We start from the raw sequence: 22,854 nt of genomic DNA on the forward strand, positions 1-22,854 counted from the left end.
GCATAAGCCAGGATACTGCATAAGCCTTGTGCCGACATTTGAAAAGAGATGTTTACTAACTGCAAGTAAAATAAACATGCTAACATCATTTCCAAGGACAGAGAAACATTCGAACAGAGAAAGAGGTAAGAAAGGCTTTTGAGAAGAGGGCAGGTCAAGTCCTGTTTATCATGGATCAGCAGCAGATGACCCATCACAAAACAAAATGATGTTGTTTCATTCGACACAATCATGTTAAAATATAAAATGTTTGCGTAATTCCACAATCTCCAATGATCAACATTTTATTGGGTCTATACAAAGGCAACCAGTTCAGATTTAGGAAACTACATTATCTAAACTAAAAATGAATAATAGATATGCATAGAGTTTCCACCAGCTATTAGCTAGAAGGCATTAGCAAGCAGTACTCTCAAAAGGCCTCTACCGTAATTTTAAGACAACCAAGCAAAACAAACAACAGCTATACTGTCAAAAGTTTGATGCAGGTTTTTATAGCTACATTTTTTTTACCGTCTGCAGCTCATGTCAAAGGAAACAAATAATACAAAAAGTAGCTGAAAACAAAAATAATCATCTGGCACTATTGTGTACGATTGGTTTCGCTGCCTCATACAGCTGGGATCCATATCATATTTTTACTATATTATCTTGCTGAACAACATGCCAATTTTTTTTACATGCTCAAAATTTAAACCAAGTATTTTTAATATGTTAAATAAAACATTCAAGCTTTATACTACAGAAATTATGACAAAGGTTAGATACAAAAGTGATAAAGATAGAATGGCTAAAGGAAGAAAATTAAGCTGGTTTATACTACAGAAATTATGACCAGCAGTAGCAGGTCCATCCTGGCCAGTAGAATTATTAAACAAATTAATTTATTTTCTTATTCAATTCCTAGCTTAAACCAACCTGCAGCCTTTAACTTAAAAGTATCAGTAGCACTCCTTGTCCTTCAGCATTTTGGCTAGGGTAGCTCAGTCAGTAGAATAGAAGTCTCTTAATCTCATGGTCGTGAGTTAAAGCCCCATGTTGGACAAAAGATTCCCGCATTAGACGACCCTCATGGTTCCTTCTAAATTTAAGATTATATGATCCCTACAAAGCCAGACTGTACTTTCTAGAGAGATTTTTCAACATGTACTTATGAAGTCACCACACCCCTAGCAATTGAGAAATAGTTTCTCTTTGCAAGTTTCCCCAATGATTCTCTTTGTGGAGTCATCTCCATAAACTCATACACACGGAAATCTCAAGCAGAGTATGTGTTAAACCTGAATATGAATCATGGGGCTTGACGGATGGCCTCAGGCCTGTCACTGCATCTCAGCCTTCATTACTAATTTTACGCAATCCCAGTAATTGTTATCTCACTTGATGTTATTAGGCTATCTGGGTATTAATATAATGCTTTCTTCTCAGTGAATTTCCTAATGATCAAGGTGAACATAATTTACAGTCATGTTATATTAATATAGGTGAAAGGAATAAAAACAGTATAAAGGAAGATACAAAGGATCTTATTCTTTTATTTAAGTTAGTTCCAAAAACCCCACCATTCTCAAACCAAACAAAGACTAAAAGTTATACATAAAACTGATGCTTAAAATAGTACATAAAATCAAAACAATGCAGCAAAGAGGCCACATACCTCAGATTTTAACACTGGCTTTTCAGAGTAGGCTATATGAAAAACGTAAAAGGAGTGTCTTGGGACACATTAAAGTTTAACCAAGTGATTGGGACATTAGAGCTCACTTCATCAGATTCATGACCTGTTACTGGCAGATATATAAAGGAGTATGGAGAAAGAAAACTGTCGGCAGGGGGGCCAAAGGCCATGAAACAGAAGATGCACAGTCTGTGACATTTCCACTCTTAAGCAGAAATGTACACAAAGCGAGTCCACTGAGCACTCACAACAGCAGTTGTGGGGAAGGGCCATCACTGTGCGCCAGAGGCTTCCTACACCTGGACAAAGCCCCGAGGGCCACGGAAAGGGAGCGCCCGGAGCAGGGGGCCCCGCGCCTCCGCCGACTCACCCGAAGCCCCGGCGAGAGCAGGGCGGCCGCGCGCAGCGGCGAGCCAGAGCCTCCGCCTCCTCCTCCTCCTCCTCCTCTCACCGGCATTTCCGCGGCCGCCGCGAGGCCAACGGCTCCCGGGGAGAAGCAGCGCGACGCGGGACTGGCGGATCCCCCTCGGAAGCGACGAAAGTCGGCGAGCCGAGATCTCCCCGCCGGACTCCGCCCGCGCCCCGCCTCCCGCCCCCGACGCGGCTCAGCCTCCTCCGGCTCCCCGGCGAGTCAGGCTGGGACTCGGCGCTCCCCGCCGGCATCATCTCGCGCACGGGCCCCGAGGGAGGGGAAAGCAGCGGCGAGAGACGAGCGGCGGAGGGAGGCGGCCAGGAGCCTCTTCCCGCTCGGACGCCGCAGGCAGGGAGCGGGGGAAGGAAGGAAGGCCAGCCAAGGGTCGCCAAGCCCCGGCAAGACGCGCAAAACAGATTCCCGGGAAAGCGGCGCCTGGCTGCTGCCGCGGCATCTCAGAGCAGGAAAGCAAGTGGGCCAGAGGCGAAGGGGAAACTGCCAGGCGGCAGCGCACAGTTTAATGCCTGCCTGTGCTTTTAAAATTCACTCCACTGATGCGGGAAATTAGAAAAGGCGACTTAAGGGCAGCAAGACTAAACGTGCTTAGGAAGCCATGTCGGCGGGCTCCCACGGCAGAGTTGTTTTTCCTCGTTAAAACACACTTGACACCATCTAAATCCACCAGAAACTCTTTCAGATATCTTGTTTTGCGAGCCCTCATCCTGAAGAAGCAAAACAATGGTCATTGTAACCAGGGGCGTACCCAGGATCAAAACTGGGGGGTGGGGCGCAAGCCATGGTCGTTCAGGTTGTGACATTTCAGCACGGAAAAGCGAATGAAACCAAAATTTTAGGAAAATTATATATAATTATAGCAGTGCTATATTACGGTAGTTATTATAATTATTTGCTTGATTTTTCTCTCTCGTTACATGTCTTATACCAGGGGTGGCCAACTCCCAAGAGACTGATCTACTTTCAGAATTAAAATCTAGCAGTGATCTACCCCCGTTTTTTGGGGTTCAGCTCAAAGTTGTTGACATTTTGGGGATGAGGAATGCCCCGTTTTTTAGGGGTTCGGTTCGTTTTTAGTTGTTGAGCTTTTTTTAGGGACTAGACCTTCTGAAATAATTGATTTAAAAACTAACTAAGCAAAGTGTGACAACCTTTGAGGTACAAAACACCCAGACCAGGAAAACCAACTCAGCTAACTAGTTTACACAGATCTGAGGAGCCAGTTGATGTATGCTAGGCCTTTGATTTCACATATGGTGCCCAAACAACTGTACCCACACCACACTACCTCCAAAGTAAACCAAAAAGCTAAAAGCAAATGCAGTAGCAAACCTCAGAACTGAACTTTAGTTTAGACAAAACCACAGGACATGCATATTGTGGAAACGGGGGTTAGGCCTCAAACAGGTGTCCAGGTAGCCTAACTGCACATCTTTAGGGTGCAAACCACTGGAAAACTACACAAGCTTGAAAGAAACCCCCTTGAATTTTTCCCTTATATCTCAAACGGTTTTTATTTTATAGCACTTCAAATTTTCATGAAATCTGTGTTGCCTGTCCCTCTTGAGACCCTCGGCACATGTACATTTTACATGTATAACATAATATTGTATCTGAAGACATGTGCATGCACATGAAAGCTCATACCAAGAACAAACTTAATTGGTCTCTAAGGTGCTACTGGACAATACACACACACACACACACACACACACACACACACACACACAATATGGGTTATTATAAGTTTCCCCCCGAAAGTGCATACTATTATGTTAATTTTTATGATGAACAACTTTGTTTCATTCATTTTTTCTATTACAGCTGTGGATTGTAGGAAAGTTGTACCCAGTAGCCACACACCCCCACGATGTCCCAAAAAAGTAAAAATTTTGTTACAGGGAATAAAAAACCCACAAATTTTATTCTTTGTCGAGAAAGAGCATGTCCTTGTGATAATTTTCAGCATCAAAAACTTTGAGTTCCATCATACCCACACACTGAAAATTGAGGTTTTCTAAACCTAGGTTTTCCACCAAAAAAAAGTACATTTTTAAAACAAAAATTAGGCATTTATAAAATCTTTTGAGTGCTGGTGTATTTTTTTCCTGAAATCCTCATCCTCTTATTGAGCTATGTGTAAAATTTCAAAGATTAGTGGTTATGGAGAGAGAAAAAATAAAATGTACATGTGCCGAGGGTCTCAAGAGGGATACACAATGCAGATTTCACGAAACTTTGAAGTACTATGATATTAAAACTATTTGAAATACCTTCTGTGAAATGGGTATTTTATGGTGCCCACAACAGTTTAAGTTTTACTCAGAGTAGGCCCACTGAAAATGAACATGACTAAATTAGGTCCATTAATTTCAGTGGCTTTGCTCTGAGTAAAACTTAGCTGAAAACCATCCTTTGATTTCTGAATGTACCCCATGGCCCAAAAGACTGGATTTCCCTGGAATACACCTGTGGGGCCAAATGCGTAAACAAAACAGAACCTAATACTAGTTGATAATGAATAGTTATTATTGTGGCTAAATCTGTGTTTACAATGAGCAACACTGGAAGGAAGGGTGTCAACACACCCAGTCTTACCACAACTCTACATGCCTTATTTCCATTTCAAAATCAGTGACACAGTAAATATAAATCAAATGTAAACTACTGCTTCTAAGTTATAGGTGAAGGTTCAGTTAATCCACCTGTGGAAGCCTCATGCCAGGTTGGATATGTTAAAACTGCAAACAGTAATCACCAGTTTGGAGGAAGTAACTATTTGCAAGAACAGTGGTACCTCAGGTTACAGGCGCTTCAGGTTACAGACTCCGCTAACCCAGAAATAGTACCTTGGGTTAAGAACTTTGCTTCAGGATGAGAACATAAATTGTGCGGCAGCGGCGCAAGGCCCCATTAGCTAAAGTGGTACCTCAGGTTAAGAACAGTTTCAGGTTAAGAACGGACCTCCAGAATGAATTAAGTTCTTAACCCGAGGTACCACTGTATGATGAAGAATACCATTTGCCCAGAGCTGTCCCCTGCAGATGGTACAGCCTTAAAATCCTTGGTAGTGGGTTCAAAAATAGAATTGGCCAAACCGCTGCCTTCTGCAGGTATGCCTAAGACCTGCTGGGGACTGCTCCCATCTGACATCAACACAACATCTCATCAATTGCCTGCTTTGAATGCAGTCCTACCCCCTGCCCCCACCAATGGAGAAGGTTCATCGTCTGGGGATGTTCCTGGACCAACCTCCATTACCAGAGGCCCAGGTGACCACAGTGGCTATGTGTGCCTTTTGCCAGCTTCAGTGAGTGAGACACTATAGCCGATTCTGGATCAGGGGTCAGCAAACTTTTTCAGCAGTGGGCCTGTCCACTGTCCCTCAGACCTTGTGGAGGGCCGGACTTTATTTTGAAAAAAAATATTCCTGGAAATTTATGAAAGGATTGCTATATCACAGGAGTGGCCAACAGGTCGATCGCGAGGAAGTTCCTGGTAGATCGCGGGTAGATCTTGGGTTCAGCAGCCTAAAAGGGGAAAGAAGCTCTGCCCCTAAAAAAAGCTCTCCAACTCTTGTCTTTCTCCCACTCCCAAAATCTCAATAACAATGGGCAATTACCGGAGAGCTCCTCCCTTTTGCCGAAACGGAGCTGGCCACTATGTGTGTGTGTGAGTGTGTGTTTGTTGCGCAGGATGGTCCCGCCTCCCTCTTGCCGGCAAAGAGTTCTTACCCATGTAAGCGGCTCCTGTCCCTTTGCTGCTTTAAAGCGAGCCACAAAGCCAGCGGCCTCCCCTTTCCCTGCACGGCTGCCAGATGGCTGGCTGGTACCTCCCAAGCATCCACGGGAGGAGAGCGATCCCTGCAGAGGCCTAGGATGGAAGCGTGGAAACCCCCCCCCCCTGTAAGCTCAGGTTTTGAGCTTCGGGAGAGAGAGGGGAGCCGCGGTGCATCGGTAACAGAGCTTCCTTTGAGGCATGAAGCTGTGGGACTGTGAGGCTTGAGCGCTTGATTCTTCCAAAGATTTTGAAAAAGCCATCGCTTTTGAATCAATTTGCTGAAATTGGCTACAAGGTAAAGGGGCTAAAAAAGGAAGTCAGTCCCTAACCGCTGATGAAAGAGGAGGGCAAAGAAAGTATCCTGAATCCATAAACAATTGCTTTTTAAAACTTCAAAACTTCTGAGGAGTAACAGTGAATCCCCCCCCCCCGGAACAGGGGAGGGGGGGAGTGAAATTTTTGTGTTGAATTTCCCTCTATTTATTGGATTATTAGACTGAATAGAGCTACTCCTGAATCTGGGAATAGATCGCCCGATCGGAAGGTGAGGCTGAAGGATGATTTGGTTGGTTGGATTGTAATGCGTATTAGGAAAGTTACTGAAGACTTCACCATTTCCTGTTTTTCAAACCCTGCGGTGTCCTTGAAGCCGAGAGGATGGGAGACATAACAATGACAGCTTTCCAGCAGATGGTGTTAACAAAGTGTGAAGCTCTTCAGAAGATGGTGACAGTAAAGTTTGCCCATATTGGAACTGTTCTTGCTAATAACACACGAAAGACTATGATTTTACTTGATGAAAAGGTTGTAAAACTGTGTAAAACTATTGAAGGAGAGGAGGGCTACGAGGCTGAAGAAGCAACAAAGCAAGAAGGACTCTTTAAGTGTGAGAGGCTTGGAGTCCAGAAAGCTGAAAGATTAGAGAGCTCTTGGAGTGAGAGACCAAGAGTTCAAGGAAAACAACAAGGAAAAATACAACAAGCAACAGAGTACAAAGAGAAAAAGCTCTATGGGTATGACAGATCAGTAGCCCCAAAAGAAGAAAAGAGATACAACCTGGAGAAGAAGAACCCACAAATACGAATGCCAAGTCCAGAATTGGGCATGATAAAAACAACTAAAGAAGACGCAGGAGCTGGAAAGAGAGGACTTTTGGGGGGAGATCAGCGGGGGATGGGAAGAAGAAAGGGAAGGGTTAGAATGGCCAGGAAAGGTGTGGGGCGAACAAAGATTATTTAAAGGAAAATAAGATAATTTGGTGTTGAAAAAGGATTGGTTTTATAGGACTTACCGACCAGATTGAGCGATTTGTGTACCAGAGAAGGAGATAGTGAACTCGGAATAAATATCAGATTGATGATTTAAATGTGTTTTTATAGATAATAAGATATATGAATAGCCTTAGAAGGGAAAAGGAGGTAGTAGGGAAGGTATTGTTAGATTAGTGATAAGCATTTATAATTATTGGAGTAAAAAGTAAAATACTATCTTCTGTATGATAATGGGTTGGAAAATATTTTAGATTGATAGAAGATAGGGGGTGAGTAATTCATTTATTTTTAAGATGGAAAAAATATGAAATAGAAATTGCCAAAGTCGTTTTACAATGAAAATCAGAAAGGGGGGGCTTTGGAGAAGTCCACCTAAGATGAATATGAAAATAAGGATTTGAAAATGTATAATTATATGTTTTGTTAAGTTATTGTTTGTTTTAAGATGTTTTTTGGTATTGTTTGGATTGTATGTGTATTTTCCTTTCTTTTTTCTTGTTTTTTTCTTTTTCCTTCTTTTCTGTCTGAAAATCCTAATAAATTCTTATTTAAAAAAAAGAATTTAGATAAGACTAAATTGTTAGTTAAAAATTTAACATTGGCTGAAAAAGAAGAACTGGAGAAAATAATGCAAATCAAAATTTACCCAAAAATTAAATACCTAGGACTATGGATAACATCAAAGAATATCAACTTATACAACGATAACTACTCCAAATGCTGGAATGAAATTAAAAAACAACTAGAGACTTGGAATAGATGAAACTTATCTTTTTTAGCCCGCATTTCGGTAATTAAAATGAATGCTTTGCCAAAGCTACTCTATTTGTTTCAAACATTGCCAATTATAGGAAAGACTAGTAAAATCGACAAATGGCAAAAAGAAATTTCAAAATTTTTGTGGAGCGGTAAAAGACCGAGAGTGGAACATAAGATATTAATCAACACCTTAGACAGAGGTGGGTATGGCGTGCCAGACCTAAAATTATATTACGAAGCCTCCTGCTTGCTCTGGTTGAAGGAATGATGTATGCTACAAAATTGGGGTGTTTTAGATTTGTTTTTTTATATATATAATTTTTATTATTTTTTCATATTAAACTACAATTAATACCACATTCAAACAAAAAATTTCTTACAATCATCTTTGGCTAACAAGCCATGACTTCCCTCAACCCCTTCACATGGCTTTCTAATTTATATCTTAACATTATACTTCTTAAATCAACCATTGCTTACCACTATCAAACAAAAGTTTTTTTACTTCTATCCTACTTACAATGATAACTCTACAAATTAACTACAAAGCTTCTTGAAATCCTATTAACGTATTCAATTGTAAATTGTCTTTTAAATAATTTGTAAACTTTAACCAGTCTTTGATGAACTTCTGGTCCCGCTGCTCCCGGATTCTTCCTGTCAATTTGTCCATTTCTGCATATTCAGTCAATTTCACTGTCCATTCTTCTACCGTTGGTAATTCCTCTTGTTTCCATTTTTGTGCTAGAAGAATTCTAGCTGCAGCCACAGCGTATTGGAAAAGTCTATTGTCCTTCTTTTCAATGTCTGTACCTACCATACCTAGTAAAAATGCTTCAGGTCTCTTAACAAAACTGTACTTCAACATTTTTCTTAACTCAAGGTATATCTTATCCCAATACATTCTCACCTTTTTACATTCCCACCATACATGATAAAAGGTACCAACATTTTCTTTGCATTTCCAACACTTATTATCTGTCTTATACATCTTTGCTAGTTTAACTGGGGTAATATGCCATCTATACATCATTTTTAACAAATTCTCTTTTATTGATGTACTTGCTGTAAACTTCATTCCTTCCCTCCACAGTTTTTCCCAGTGTTCTAGCATAATATTATGTCCAATGTCTTTTACCCAATGAATCATCACCGACTTTACTTCTTCATCTTTCAAGTTCCATTCCAACAGCATTTTATACATCTTAGTGAGTACTTTAAAATCATTATTAAGTATTTCCACTTCAAACTTTGATTTTGTCTCACTAAATCCGGGGTGTTTTAGATTTGGAAGGTCATGACACCCGTTTCGGGTGGCATGCCTATCTTAATTACGGCAAAACAAAAGTACACAAAAGCTTCTCAAATCATCTAATAAGAAATGCAATATATTTGGTGTGGAGCAAATATAAAAGATATCTGGAACCCAAAATATCAAGATGGATCTCACCCCTTGAGGCTACTGTGGTTAAAAAAAAAGAATAATATAAAAGAGAAGTGGATAACATATAACATATTGTTAATAGAAAGGGAGGAACAGTTGAAACTGAAAAAATATGAGATCTTTTTTCAGTTGGCTAGACTACTTCCAAATTAATGAAGTTTATAAAAAAAAGATAAACAAGTGGGTTTTGAGATTGAACCCTCAAGATTTGAAAGGGAATTATTAAATTGTAAAACCAAGTTAATTTCTCAAATGTATAAACTCCTCTTAGATTCTGAAGTAATGAGACAGTCAAAGTCTCAATGATAAAGTGGGCACAAGACGTGAGGCATCCAATTATGCTTAAAAATTGGGAAAACTTATGGAAGGTGAATTTGAAATTCACGGTGAACTACAACATAAGAGAAAATATGTTAAAGATGGCCCACCGTTGGTATCTCACACCTTCTAGACTTTCTAAAATGTATAAAAGTGTAGCAAAGTGTTGGAGATGCGGAGTGAACAATGGGGACATGATTCATATGTGGTGGCAATGTGGTAAGATCAAGGTTTTTTTAGGGAAAATATATGAGGAATTAAAATAGATGATGGGGATATCCTTTACCAAAAAACCTGAGATATTCCTATTAAGTATGGTGGACAAAGAAATCCCAACCAAGTCAAAAGAAGTGTTTCTATATGCAATAGCAGCGGCCCGAATATTGGTAGCAAAAGGAAAGATCAGGAACTACTAAAAATTTCAGAATGGCAGAGTAAACTACAAGAATACGCTGAAATTGCCTTGTTAACTAACAATCTTAGAGGAAATTCCAAGCAGACATTTGTGGGAAAATGGGATATATATACGATATATGTGCAAAAATATAACAACAGCTTTGCTTCCATGCCAGCTTTTGAGTGTTAAATGAAGGATAACGAGTTGGAAAATTACAGATGTATAATGTTCTAAGAACGTACTGGAAAATATATATTTTATCAAGGTTTATTGTTTGGATCACATTCTGCATTAAGAAAGGTAGATGCAAAGGGATTTTACAGGAAGTCGGATTTGTGTAATAATTTTTTTGTGAATATGAGAGTATGCATGTTTATATATATCTGCATGCATGTATATGTATGTACCGTATATTCCGGCGTACAAGACGACTGGGCGTATAAGACGACCCCCAACTTTTCCTGTTAAAATATAGAGTTTGGGATATACTCGCCTGAGGACAGCAGTGAAGTGAAATAGTGTCCTTGTATCCTACTTCCTCCATCTCTGCCTCTCAGATCTCGCTCCGGAAAGGAGGAAAGGGCTGGGAGCAGAGGGGGTGGGGTGGTGGAGGACCAAAGAGAAGACTTCTGAGTATTCCCCATACCACCACGCACAAGGAAGGAGGGAGGAGGGATCTTGCAGATAAATTAAGGCAGGAATTTGTGCAGGATTTTTGGCGTTTCGAGAGCAATGGGTGGTGCTTTTTTCTTTTTGGAATGAGGCTATTAAGCGCGAGAGCAAGCGGCTGGTCCTTTTCTATGTAGGGCATTGTTTGCAGAAGTGTGAAAGAGAGAGAGGGGGGACTTCCGGCGAGGACGCCATGCTGGGCGGCCGTGGGTCGTTTCGGTAGCGAAACAACCCAGGCCAGCCTGGGGGTTGGAGCCCCGCTACCGCACAGCGGGGCTCCGATAAGCCGCGGGAAGAGCGTCCCACGGCTTGGGCTCTCCAGCGAGCCCGCTATAGCGCTGGGCTCTTCTCCCGATCCCCTTGTAAAAGGGGAAAGGGAGTGAAGGGTACCCAGCGCTGGGCTGTGGAGGCAATGCCCCAGCCTGCATGAGCGTGTCGTTCTTCTGAAAACTGAAAGGAAAAAAAAAACCCCGTCTGCTGTAAGTACGGACTATTTGGATTACAATTTAACAATTGGCAACCGGGAGGGATGTTAAAAGGAAGCCCGTCCCTCTCCTTTGTTGAGCAGAGAAGATAACTAAGTTTCCAGTAGCTGCAGCTGCACCGTTGGATACAATGTTGTTTTGAAGTTTTTTGACAGATGAGACGGATTGAATCCCTGTTAGGGGATTGAAGGTATTGGAAATATCTCTTCTTTGGAGTTTTGGATTGTAATCTTTTCACTCTGCCTCAGGGAAAAATGGCGCTGGGAAACTAGCAGTTAAAGATGGAAAAGTACTGAAACTTGATACCCTTTGTCTTCTTCAACCATGCTCGCTTTCGTATTCAAACTGGTTTTAGATCCAGGTATTACCCATGAACAAAGGATAACCCTTTTAAAATTAGAATTGTTGAATCAGAAATTGGATTTGATAAGACTGAATTTCGAAGAAATGTTTTATGGAACAGGAAAAACTAGTGAGACTTTGGAGAACTTTGCCAAATTGGAAGTAAACCTTGCCAGGGAACTGGAGGGAATATTGGAGAAATACAACAAAGTGACTACGCAACGCCAAGGAGCTGAAAAACCCTGCTGGAGTGAGAGACACAGGGTTGGTGCCCTAAAACCCTGGGGGGGTGAGAGACCCAGGGTTGGAAGATTTATATCCTGTCTCTGGGGTGAGAGTCCAGAGATGAAGGTGAGAAGATTTTTGAAGATACAAGTTGAAGATGATCTGAACTTTGAAATGGTGTTGCTGGAAGATGAGAGTTGGCGTTCCCCGGAGTTCCCTGCGAGGAAGTTTATGGACTGTGTTTTGATTTTTGGCATTAAAGAAAAAGAGGTGATATTGAACAATGATGGTGGAGGGAGGTGGAGAGATGTTTGGTGGGTGAGCCTGAGATGGCCAAGGAAAATGGTTAGAAGAGGGATAGGGTGAAAATGATAGAATTATAATTAGGACGGCTCTATGGTACCCTGAAGATAGCGTGTTAAGATTTTATGATTTTGAACTAGTGAAGAGATATGTGATTGATTATCAGCAGCAGTCTAAGTAAAATAAGATTTAAGATTTGATCTAAGAAGTATTATGTTGTATTATAAGATGTTAAGTTTTTAGGATTTTCGAACTAGAGAAGAGATATCTGAATGATTATCAGCAGAAGTTTAGGTAAATAAGATTTAAGAATTGATTTAAGAAGTAATATATTGTATTATAAGGTTAATCAAATGTAAAGAAGTCTATTTGGCTATTTTAATGATAATGGATAATGATAATGGATTTTAAATTTAAAGATGGATGTTATTAAAGTAAATTAGCATTGAAAGCAAAGGAGAGAAAACGGGGGAAGTCACCCCAAGAAGATTCAAAACAAGATTATTTTTTTTCCGAAACAAGTAAAGAGATGTTCTGGTGTTCCAGTTTAGATGTGTCTATGTTTAGGTTTGTAAATGTTTTATGTTATATTTGTTTTGTATTGTCTCTGTGTTCTGTCTTTGTGGAAAACCAATAAAATCTTTTAAAAAAAGAAAAAGAGAGAGAGAGAGAGAGAGAGAGAGAGAGAGAGAGAGAGAGATTGAATGGACATTGAGAGGCAGAGATCAGCCAGCACGGAGGGGTGGGGGAAGGAGCCGAAGTGGGGGGAGGCTTCAGAGTAAGAGTCTCACTGGCTGAAGGACTAAACGGCAAGAAGGATCAGCTTGAGGGTTATTGATCTGAGCGTGCCCCGCACCCTACCCTGCGTTGCTGCGAGGGTGAGAAAGACAGAGAGGGGGAGAGAAGGAGAAAGCCTTGTGCGCGCGCGCACAGGCAAGGCAGGTCGCGCCGGGGGTGGGGTGAGTGGGTTTTTCCTCCCTACCCGGGCGTTGCTGCGAGGGTGAGAGACAGAGAGAGGGTGTTGATCCGCCATATAAGACGACCCCTGACTCTGGAGAAGATTTTTCGGGGTTAAAAAGTCGTCTTATACGCCAGAATATACGAAACAAAATAGAAAATTCTTTCCAGTGGCACCTTAGAGACCAGCTGAGTTTGGTCTTGGTATGAGCTTTCGTGTGCATGCACACTTCTATGTATGTATGTGTGTGTGTGTGTGTATTGGTGTTTCCTTTTCTTTCTTTCTTTCTTTCTTTCTTTCTTTCTTTCTCCCCCCACTTTTCCTCCCCTCCCTTCCCTTTCCTTTTTGAAAGCGGACCATTTAAGATACAAAAGACAAAACACAAACAAGATAATGTATGTAAAATTTTATTTTGTAACGTTACACAATAACAGTTGGATTAAGATGTTCTTCTTTGTTAAACTAAAATAATAAAAATTATATTTTAAAAAATACGAACAAATTCCTATGCCCCACAAATAGCCCAGAGATGCATTTTAAATACAGTGGTACCTCAGGTTACATACACTTCAGGTTAAGAACTTTTTTTTATATATATAAAGATTTTTTATTATTTTCCAATGAAACAAAGAATAAACACAACATAAACATAAACATAAACACAATAAAAACACACTACATAAACACAATAAGAACAATAACAATATCAATAAACATAAAAAAAAACCATACAAACCTTAACTAACACCTATCTTTGTACTTTTCCTGTTTTTAACTTTTCTGCTAGGGGACTCCCCCTGTTCCCTCCACTGCCTTCAAAATCATATATATACGTTGTAGGTAGCTTTGTATCTTTTTCCATTAACATTTACATTATTTCTTAGTGCTCTTAAGTATACTTACACCAATATAAATCAATATAAGTCATAACTTAAACACAATATCTTAAAAGAATCTTTAACAATTAAATCATTCACAGAAAAAATTTTCTAAGCAATTTTATCTAACATTCACCTACTAAAGCTGATCCTTTGCTTAATTCTGCTCAAATGTTCAATTTTTCAGATTTAACTAAATAACTCTTAAATTTTTTCCAATCCTGCGACACCTTCTCCTCCCTCTGGTCTCGGATTCTGGCGGTCAGTTCTGCGAGTTCCATATAGTCCATCAACTTTAACTGCCATTCTTCCACTGTTGGGATCTCTTCACCTTTCCAAGTTCTTGCCAATAGAATTCTAGCTGCTGTTGTGGCATACATAAAAAATACTCTGTCCTGACTGGGTATCTCTTCATTGGTCATGCTCAAGAGAAATGCCTCTGGCTTCTTACTAAAGGTAATTTTCATTACCTTTTTAAGCTCATTATATATCTTATTCCAGAAAGCATTTACCCCTGGACACGACCACCACATATGAAAAAAAGTACCTTTCGCATGTTTACATTTCCAACACACATCTGACATTTTAATATTCATCTTAGCTATCTTAACTGGTGTCAGATACCATCTATATACCATTTTCATTATGTTTTCTCTTAAACTATTACAGGCAGTAAAATTGATACCTTTCTGCCACAATCTCTCCCAGTCATCCATCATAATATTATGTCCCACATCTTTCGCCCAATCTATCATTGTCGATTTAACCAATTCATCTTTCGTATGCCACTCTAGCAATAAATTATACATCTTGGAAAGGTTTTTAGAGTTCGATTCGATCAGTTCTGTTTCCAGTTTTGATTTTTCCACTTGAAAACCAATTTTTTTATCTAATTTAAATGTTTCATGTACCTGGTGATATTGCAGCCAGTCGGGGACTTGACTTTTAACTTGATCATAACTTTTCAGCTTAAATGAGTCCCCTTCCTGCTGCAATATGTCCATATATCGTAACCAACTTGCCGACATATTCGGTCTCTTGTAGGCCTTGGCCTCCACTGGTGAAATCCATCTAGGCGTCTTTCTCTCCAATAAGTCTTTATATCTTATCCAAACCTGATACAAGGATTTTCTAACTATGTGGCTCTTAAAAGTTCTGTGGATTTTAGCCTTGTCGTACCAAAGGTATGCGTGCCAACCAAACATATTATCATGTCCTTCCAAGTCCAACACATCCACGTTCTCTAGTTTAAACCAGTCCTTCAACCAGCAAAAGGCCGCTGCTTCAAAATAAAGTCTTAAATCCGGCAGGGCAAAGCCTCCTCTCTCTTTAGAGTCTGTCAAGATCTTAAATTTGATTCTAGGCTTTTTGCCCTGCCATATAAACTTCGATAGGTCCTTTTGCCATCTTTTAAAACAATCCAATTTATCCAGAATTGGTATGGCTTGGAATAGAAACAGCATCCTTGGTAGGACATTCATTTTAACCGCTGCTATTCTACCCATTAACGACAGTTTTAATCTCGTCCAAATCTCCAAGTCTTTCTTTATCTCTGTCCACAGTTTTTCATAATTGTCCTTATACAGGTTCAAATTTTTTGTTGTGAGATTGATACCTAGATATTTTACAGTTTTTACGAAATTAAGGCCAGTGCCCTTTTGTAATCTTTGTATCTGTTCTACGTTCATGTTTTTACCTAAAACTTTGGTTTTCTGTTTATTTAATTTGAAGCCAGCTACACGTCCAAATTGTTCAATTAATTCCAGGGCTTTGGGGACACTGCTTTCCGGTTCCTGTAGGGATAGCATCAAATCATCTGCGAAAGCGCGTAATTTGTATTCTTTCTCTCCCACCCTGATTCCTTTTATCTGTTTGTTTTTTCGTAGCATATTTAGGAGAACTTCCAGGACCGTAATAAATAATAAAGGGGAGATAGGGCACCCTTGTCTTGTTCCCTTCTCAACTTCAATTTCCTCCGATATCACACTGTTTACTATTACTTTTGCTCTTTGTTCTGTATAAATGGCCTTAATGCCATTTAAAAATCTTTCTCCAACTCCCATCTTTTCCAAATTCTTTTTCATGAATGTCCAAGATACTTTGTCAAAGGCTTTCTCTGCATCTATAAACAATAGTGCTGCATCCGTGTTTATGTTTCTCTCCAGTTTTTCTAAAATATCCACGATAATTCTCGTATTGTTGCTTATTTGTCTTCCTGGTAAGAAACCTGCTTGGTCTTTATGTATGTAATCTTTCAGCACTCTTTTCAATCTTGTAGCCAAAACATTTGCAAAAATTTTATAATCCACATTCAACAGAGAAATTGGACGATAATTTTTCATTGATGTCTTATCCGAATCCGGTTTTGGAATCAGTGTGATGAAGGCTTCTTTCCACGTCTCTGGTGCCCTATCTCCTTCTAGTATTTTATTGCAAATTTCTTTCAACGGCTGCGATAGCCAGTCTTTCAGAATCTTATAGTACTTTGCTGTTAGTCCATCTGGTCCTGGGGCCTTCCCCAATTGCATGTTGCTAATTGCTTCCTCTATTTCTTGGGTCGATATTGGGTGGTTGAGAGTTACTAATTTTTCCTCTGGGACTTTTTGCAATCCATTTTTTTCCAGAAATCGGTCTATTTCTACTTCTTCTATCTTCTCCTCCTTGTACAGTTGCTTATAAAATTTTTGAAAACACCATCTGATTTCCTCCGGGTTCTCCACAGTTCTTCCATTTACTACCAAGTTACTGATGACATTTGCCTTCTGTCTTTTCTTTAGTTGCCAAGCTAGTAGTTTCCCACATTTATTGGCAGATTCAAATGTTCTTTGCTTCATCATTTTCACTTTCCATTCGATATCCTGATTCACAATTTTTGCATACTGGGATTGCAAGTATTTAATTTCTTTTTGAATTTTGACACATTTAGGATGTCCTCTTAGTTCTTTTTCCTTCACTTTAATTAATTTCAACAACCTTTCCATTTCCGCATTTTGTAGTTTCTTCTTTTTTGCTTTTTCACTTATGAGGAATCCTCTCATTACCGCTTTACTTGCATCCCAAATAGTCCTTTTCTCCACATCGGAATTCCAATTAATTTGAAAATACTCTTTCATCTTTTTCACAGCTCTTTCTACTAGCTTGGTGTCTCTCATCAAAGCGTCATCCATTCTCCACCTAAAGGAATCCTTGGAAATCATTTTTAAAGTTAGCTGTACCGGATTGTGGTCCGAATAGGTCTTTGGGCCGATTTCTGCTTTTTGTATTTTTGGTGCCAATTCATTCGAGATCCAGATATAGTCTATCCTCGACCATGACTGCTGAGATTCACTGAAATAAGTTGGCTCTGTTTCGGTGGGGTTTTTTAACCTCCAAGAGTCCACCAAATTCAAATTGTCCACCATTTCAAACAAAGTCTTTGGGAGTTTCCCATCATTTGTTAATTTAGTTCTTTGGGATCTATCCATTAATGTGGAAACTGCACCATTGAAATCTCCAAGGCAAACTAATTTGTACTCCAAATAATCCAACAGCAGGTCATGTATTTTCTTATAAAAAATTGACTTTCCATCATTTGGTGCATAGAGTCCCAGAATCAAAAATTTTTCGCCTTGTACTTTAATTTCGATTGCGATGTATCTCCCTTCTTCATCTTTAAATAACTGTCTTGGGCTATATTTCTCTTTTGCATATATTACTACTCCTCTCTTCTTGACCTTATCCGATGATATGAACTCTTGGCCTAGTTTTTTATTCTGTAATAATCTTCTGTGTCGTCGAACTATGTGGGTCTCCTGTAGACATATTATATCTAAATTCTTCTTTTCCAAATTATAAAACACTCTGCGTCTCTTCGGTCTCTGATTCAATCCCCGAACATTCCATGTCATTAGTTTGAGCACCATTTTCCTTTATTTTAGTCTCCTCCTCCAGATGCCTCTGGTTTCTTGCCTTCTTCTGGGTCCTTTTGACTTGGTCCTGGTACTCCCGGCGGTGGAAATACTTCTGGAAATTTGTAGAAGAGTGCTGGGTCGAGTGGTGTACCTTTGAATTGTTCCAGGTGCTTGTCCAGAAATTTTTGCTTTTCCGCCAGGGATTTTATCCTTATCTTTTTCCCTTCAAACGTAAATGCAAGGCCTTCTGGAAATTCCCAGCTGAAGGGGATATTTCTTCTTCTTAGCTCAGTAACCAAGTCGTTGTACGGAATTCTTTTGTCCAGGAAAAATTTGGGGATGTCCTTATAAAAAATGACTTTATTCTGCTGTACCACCAGGTTGTTTCTATAGTGTAAGTCCAGAAAATAGTCTCTGTCATGTCTATCATGCAGCACAATTAAACAGTCACTGACTGTTTTAGTGCTTTTCTTTCCTCTGGATCCTCTAGGTCCAAATCTGAAGGCCTTCACTATGCGTGCTGAGACGTTTACTTCTCCCAACTCCCAATATGTCGAAAATTGCTCCACAATATATGCTTTCAGGTCATCACCTTCCAATTCCGGAAGACCTCTCAAACGGATGTTCCCCTCTCTTTGGTGGAGTTGCAGAAACGCAAGAGATTCTTCTACAGTTCTCTGTCGTGTGCCAATTTTCTCTATTTGCTCCAAATCAATATTGTCCAATTTCTCCTCCACCCTTTTTATTTTTTGTCTGACCACTTTAATTTCCTCTGAATCCTTTTTCAGAGTTATCACCTCCTGCCCAATTTTATTAATTTCTTCTCTGTTCCTCCTTATGTTTTCTTCAATTTGGCCAATTGACTTTTCCAGTGTCTGGGTGGAGTTTTTTATATCAGCTTTTATATCAACTTGGAGTTTTTCTATTGCAGAGTTGACTGTTGTATTGACTGATGCACTAATTGTATTTACTGAGGCCTGCGTCTGCTTCAACCCCTCAGTCACACTTTTGAGTCCTTCTGCAATTTCTGCAACACTAGCAACTAATCTCTCCATTTGTTCCTGTAGAGTTAGGGAAACAGAGCCTTTCCTTTGTGCAGAGCTAGATGTTTTAGATCTAGTGCTCTCATGCATTTCCTGTGGGCTCTGCAATTGTAATCTCAAGGTCACTCCAGTTGCTGTGGTAACAATCTCAGACATTCACAGCAGAAGACCAACAGTCCCAAAAGTAAACACCAGGTGGCCAGCAACTCAGTTCTGAGAACAAAGAGACTGCTGAGCCAGGAGTTCCACACAAGTCCAATAATCCAACTTTTAGGCAAAGAGTTCAAACTTTCAAAGTTCCAAACTTTCTTACCACCAAGAAGAGTTATTTTTAAATAGCCCAAGTCAGTAGCTGTTTTCCACTTGCAGTGTTACCACCAAGTCCATATAGTTAATTGTATCTGGCTGCAAAGTAGCTAAAATGTCTCCACTGGTAAACAGTCACAGGTTAAGAACTTTGCTTCAGGATAAGAACAGAAATTGTACTCTGGCGGCGCAGCGGCAGGTCCCATTAGCTAAAGTGGTGCTTCAGGTTAAGAACAGTTTCAGGTTAAGAACGGACCTCCAGAACGAATTAAGTTCTTAACCCAAGGTACCACTGTAAAAGCACACATTCTACTCATGTAAAAACACCAGGCAGGCCCCACAAATAACCCAGAGATGCATTTTAAATAAAAGGGCACTTTCTACTCATGTAAAAACACGCTGATTCCCAGACCGTCCGCGGGCCGGATTTAAAAGGCGATTGGGCCGCATCTGGCCCCCGGGCCTTGGTTTGGGGACCCCTGGGTTAGCTTGTCCACAAGCTGCAATGTCCTCTCTGTGGGACTACTCTGGAGGCTGACCTAGACACTTCAGCTAGTTCAAAACATGGCAGCTTGCTGGCTCACTGGGGCAGAATATAACCACTGTATTTTGCTGCTGCTGAAAGAACTGCATGGGCTGCCAATTTGCTACCAGGCTAGGATCAAGGTGCTGGTTTTGGTGTGCAAAGCCCTGTACAGCTTGGGAACAGGATACCTAAAAGATCACCTCAGTAGTACAGTGTTCTGTCCTGTACGGAGCTCTAGGTTCAGGCAGAACTAAGTTCTGTGCCACGCCTCTCCTTCCACCCTTGCCCAGATTGGCATATTGACAAGCAGCAACAGGAGAGATCCAGAGGAAAGTTTCTTATTTTGGAATAGCAAGATACAAAAAGGAATGGGGAGTTGGGGGGGGGGGCAATAAAGCAAAGCATTATTCTGAAACAATGTGAAGTTTTTTCAAACATTAGTAATATTATTCCCTCAGACCCACAATTAACTCATGTTAAGCTGTCAAATATGTATTTAATTAATGTAGTGATAATTAATAAGTCAATATATGTGTTCAACTAATACAGTAACAATTAAGGGTGACATTTTGAAACATCAACTAAGGCTTTATTACAATGCAGATTAAAATTAAAATTAAAAAATTACCCAGCACCTGCTTCACATCTAACAAAATTTGATTCTCTATTTCAAAACTAGGCAGCAGTATACATTTGCTATGATGCATCTTATTTCAAGGAAGAGATGCACATCCTGTTGATGAAATTACTCAAGTCTTTGAAAATGATTAACTGCAAATTCTTGTGCACTTGAAGATTAATATAGTTCAGAATGTTCTAAGCTAGGCAACAGAGGAAGAGTTTAATGTTTTGAAATTACAATTGTGAAAAATCATTTCGGTGGGAATTTTTTTATATTACCGGTATCTTAAAGAACTAAATTAAAGCACAACAGTAATATTACAGACAGAATTCTCTCAAGAGCTGAGAGGACTACATACTCAAAGAAGAACAAAACATCCTGAAAAATGCTAGGGGAAAAAATCTAGTTCGTACTAAAATTCATACTGATACAGTTAACTCATTCCATAATTGTTTGCATTGTAATAGAATAATCCCTCATTGATAAGTATAGCTCACATGAGATATAAAATTTTACTTAACAAAGACAAAATATTCCGGATCTTCCAGGTTTTTCATTTGCTCTAACTCTGTATGTTAACTTCTCCATAGCTTGGCATGCCAATTTGCAATCGCAAGACCTTCCTTTTTCCAGTGCTGAGTAACTGTGGGTCTCGCGACCACCAACATAAACCTGAAGAGATCTTTTCCTGTAGTGTCAGTGTTGCCTCCATCAAAGGCAGAAAGCACACACAATTTTGGCTCTTTGAAAATAAAAAACCCAAAACAATGCACGAGTAACTGCCCAAACTACAATTCCTCAAAGCAGCTTACAAAATAAAACAACAGTCATACCCAGAAAACACAACGAAAAGACCACGGCACCCAAGGAATTGCTTGACAGACAACCTGCCACTCACCTAGCCAACCAGATCAAAAGCCTCGCAGCAGCCCTTTCAGCTCCAGATGTTTTGGAGTATGATGCCCATCCGCTTCAGCCAGCACAGCCACAGCTGAGGGAAGTTGTAGTCCAAAAACCTCTGGAAGACACCAGGTGGGTGAAAACGTACCGTAATGGCCTGAATATAAGACACTTTTTTCCAAATTCCAACTGTGAAAAGTTAAAGTGAGGTTTATATTCGGAACCGAGCACTGAGTGCCCGCCTCCTGGCACTACCACCTCCTGGCACTCCTGGCACTACCCCCCCCAAGCCGGCGCTGGCTGCCCCCACCCCCCGTTCAGGGCAATAGTGCCGGGAGGCGGGCGCACAGCACTCGGTTCCAAATATAAGCCTCACGTGAACCTTTCACAGTTGGAATTTGGGGGGGGGGGAGTGCAGCTTATATTCGGGCCAATATGGTAGATCAATTTCTGCACCCTACTGAGAAGAGCATTCCACAGCTTTAAGTCAATCATTGTAGAGGCCTTGTAATGCCACATTATCATTGCCTTAGGACTCCTCTCCATTTTCCTTTTCTTTCAGTTTACTTTAAATTTTAACTTGCAGAAATCAATAACATTTTTATGGGCTAAAGCTTTATAAGCAAACAGAAGAACACTGAAATTTAGTATAAATGTCTGACCCTAAGTAGGTCCATAAAGGCAAAGCTCCTCTAATTTTACATTCAACAGAAGACCACTGTGCATTTCCCTCCAGGAATTCTTCCCTGGGATCTCCTGCATGGTGCAAGGTTTGGGATGCATATAGGGAGAGCAGCCCCTAAACACATTTATTTGTAAATGCCAAATAATCAGAAGCACACCTTACAGGTGAAACTCAAAAAATTAGAACATCGTGGAAAAGTTCATTTATTTCAGTAATTCAACTTAAAAGGTGGAACCAATATATGAGATAGACTCATGACATGCAAAGTGAGATATGTCAAGCCTTTATTTGTTATAATTGTGATGATTATGGCATACAGCTGATGAGAACTCCAAATTCACAATCTCAGAAAATTAGAATATTAAATGAAAACAACAAAACAAGGATTGCAAATAGAACAATAGTGGAGCTCTGAAAATTAGAAGCATGCATATGTACACACAGTGGACCAACACCAGCACAGTGGACCAACACCAGCAGATGACATGGCTCCCCAAATCAACACAGACTATGGAAACTTCACACTGGACTTCAAGCATCTGGCGTTGTGTGCCTCCCCATTCTTCCTCCAGACTCTGGGTCCTTGGTTTCCAAATGAGATGCAAAAGTTGCTCTCATCAGAGAAGAGGACTTGGGACAACTTGAGCAACAGACCAGTTCTTTTTTTCTGTAGCCCAGGTAAGACGCTTCTGACATTGTTTCTTGATCAGCAGTGGCTTGACAAGAGGAATATGCACTAACTCCAGCCTCAGTCCACTCCTTGTGAAAGTCCCCAACACGTTTGAATGGTCTTTTCCTGACAATCCTCTCCAGGCTGCGGTCATCCCTGCTGCTTGTGCACCTTTTTTTTCCACACTTTCCCCTTCTGCATAACTTTCCATTAATGTGCTTTGATACAGCACTTTGGGAACACCCAACTTCTTCTGCAATTACCTTTTGAGGCTTTCC

At 40.2% G+C, this 22,854-nt stretch overlaps 1 protein-coding gene across 2 annotated transcripts in view; it reads right to left on the reverse strand.

Moving 5' to 3' along the window:
* The window catches only part of TJP2 (tight junction protein 2), a 117,526-nt gene that overhangs the window by 53,649 nt on the left and 41,023 nt on the right, over nucleotides 1-22,854 (reverse strand). Inside the window, exon 1 of one of the 2 annotated variants that reach the window (XM_033164820.1) lies at nucleotides 2,049-2,086. The exons of the other annotated variant lie outside the window; for it this stretch is intronic. The gene's annotated coding sequence lies outside the window, so the exon portion shown is untranslated. Of the gene's footprint in view, nucleotides 1-2,048; nucleotides 2,087-22,854 lie in introns of those variants that run through there. 2 annotated transcript variants of the gene reach the window in all.

The sequence above is a fragment of the Lacerta agilis genome, chromosome 11, assembly GCF_009819535.1.
Source record: "Lacerta agilis isolate rLacAgi1 chromosome 11, rLacAgi1.pri, whole genome shotgun sequence".
Classification (NCBI taxonomy): Eukaryota; Metazoa; Chordata; class Lepidosauria; order Squamata; family Lacertidae; genus Lacerta; species Lacerta agilis.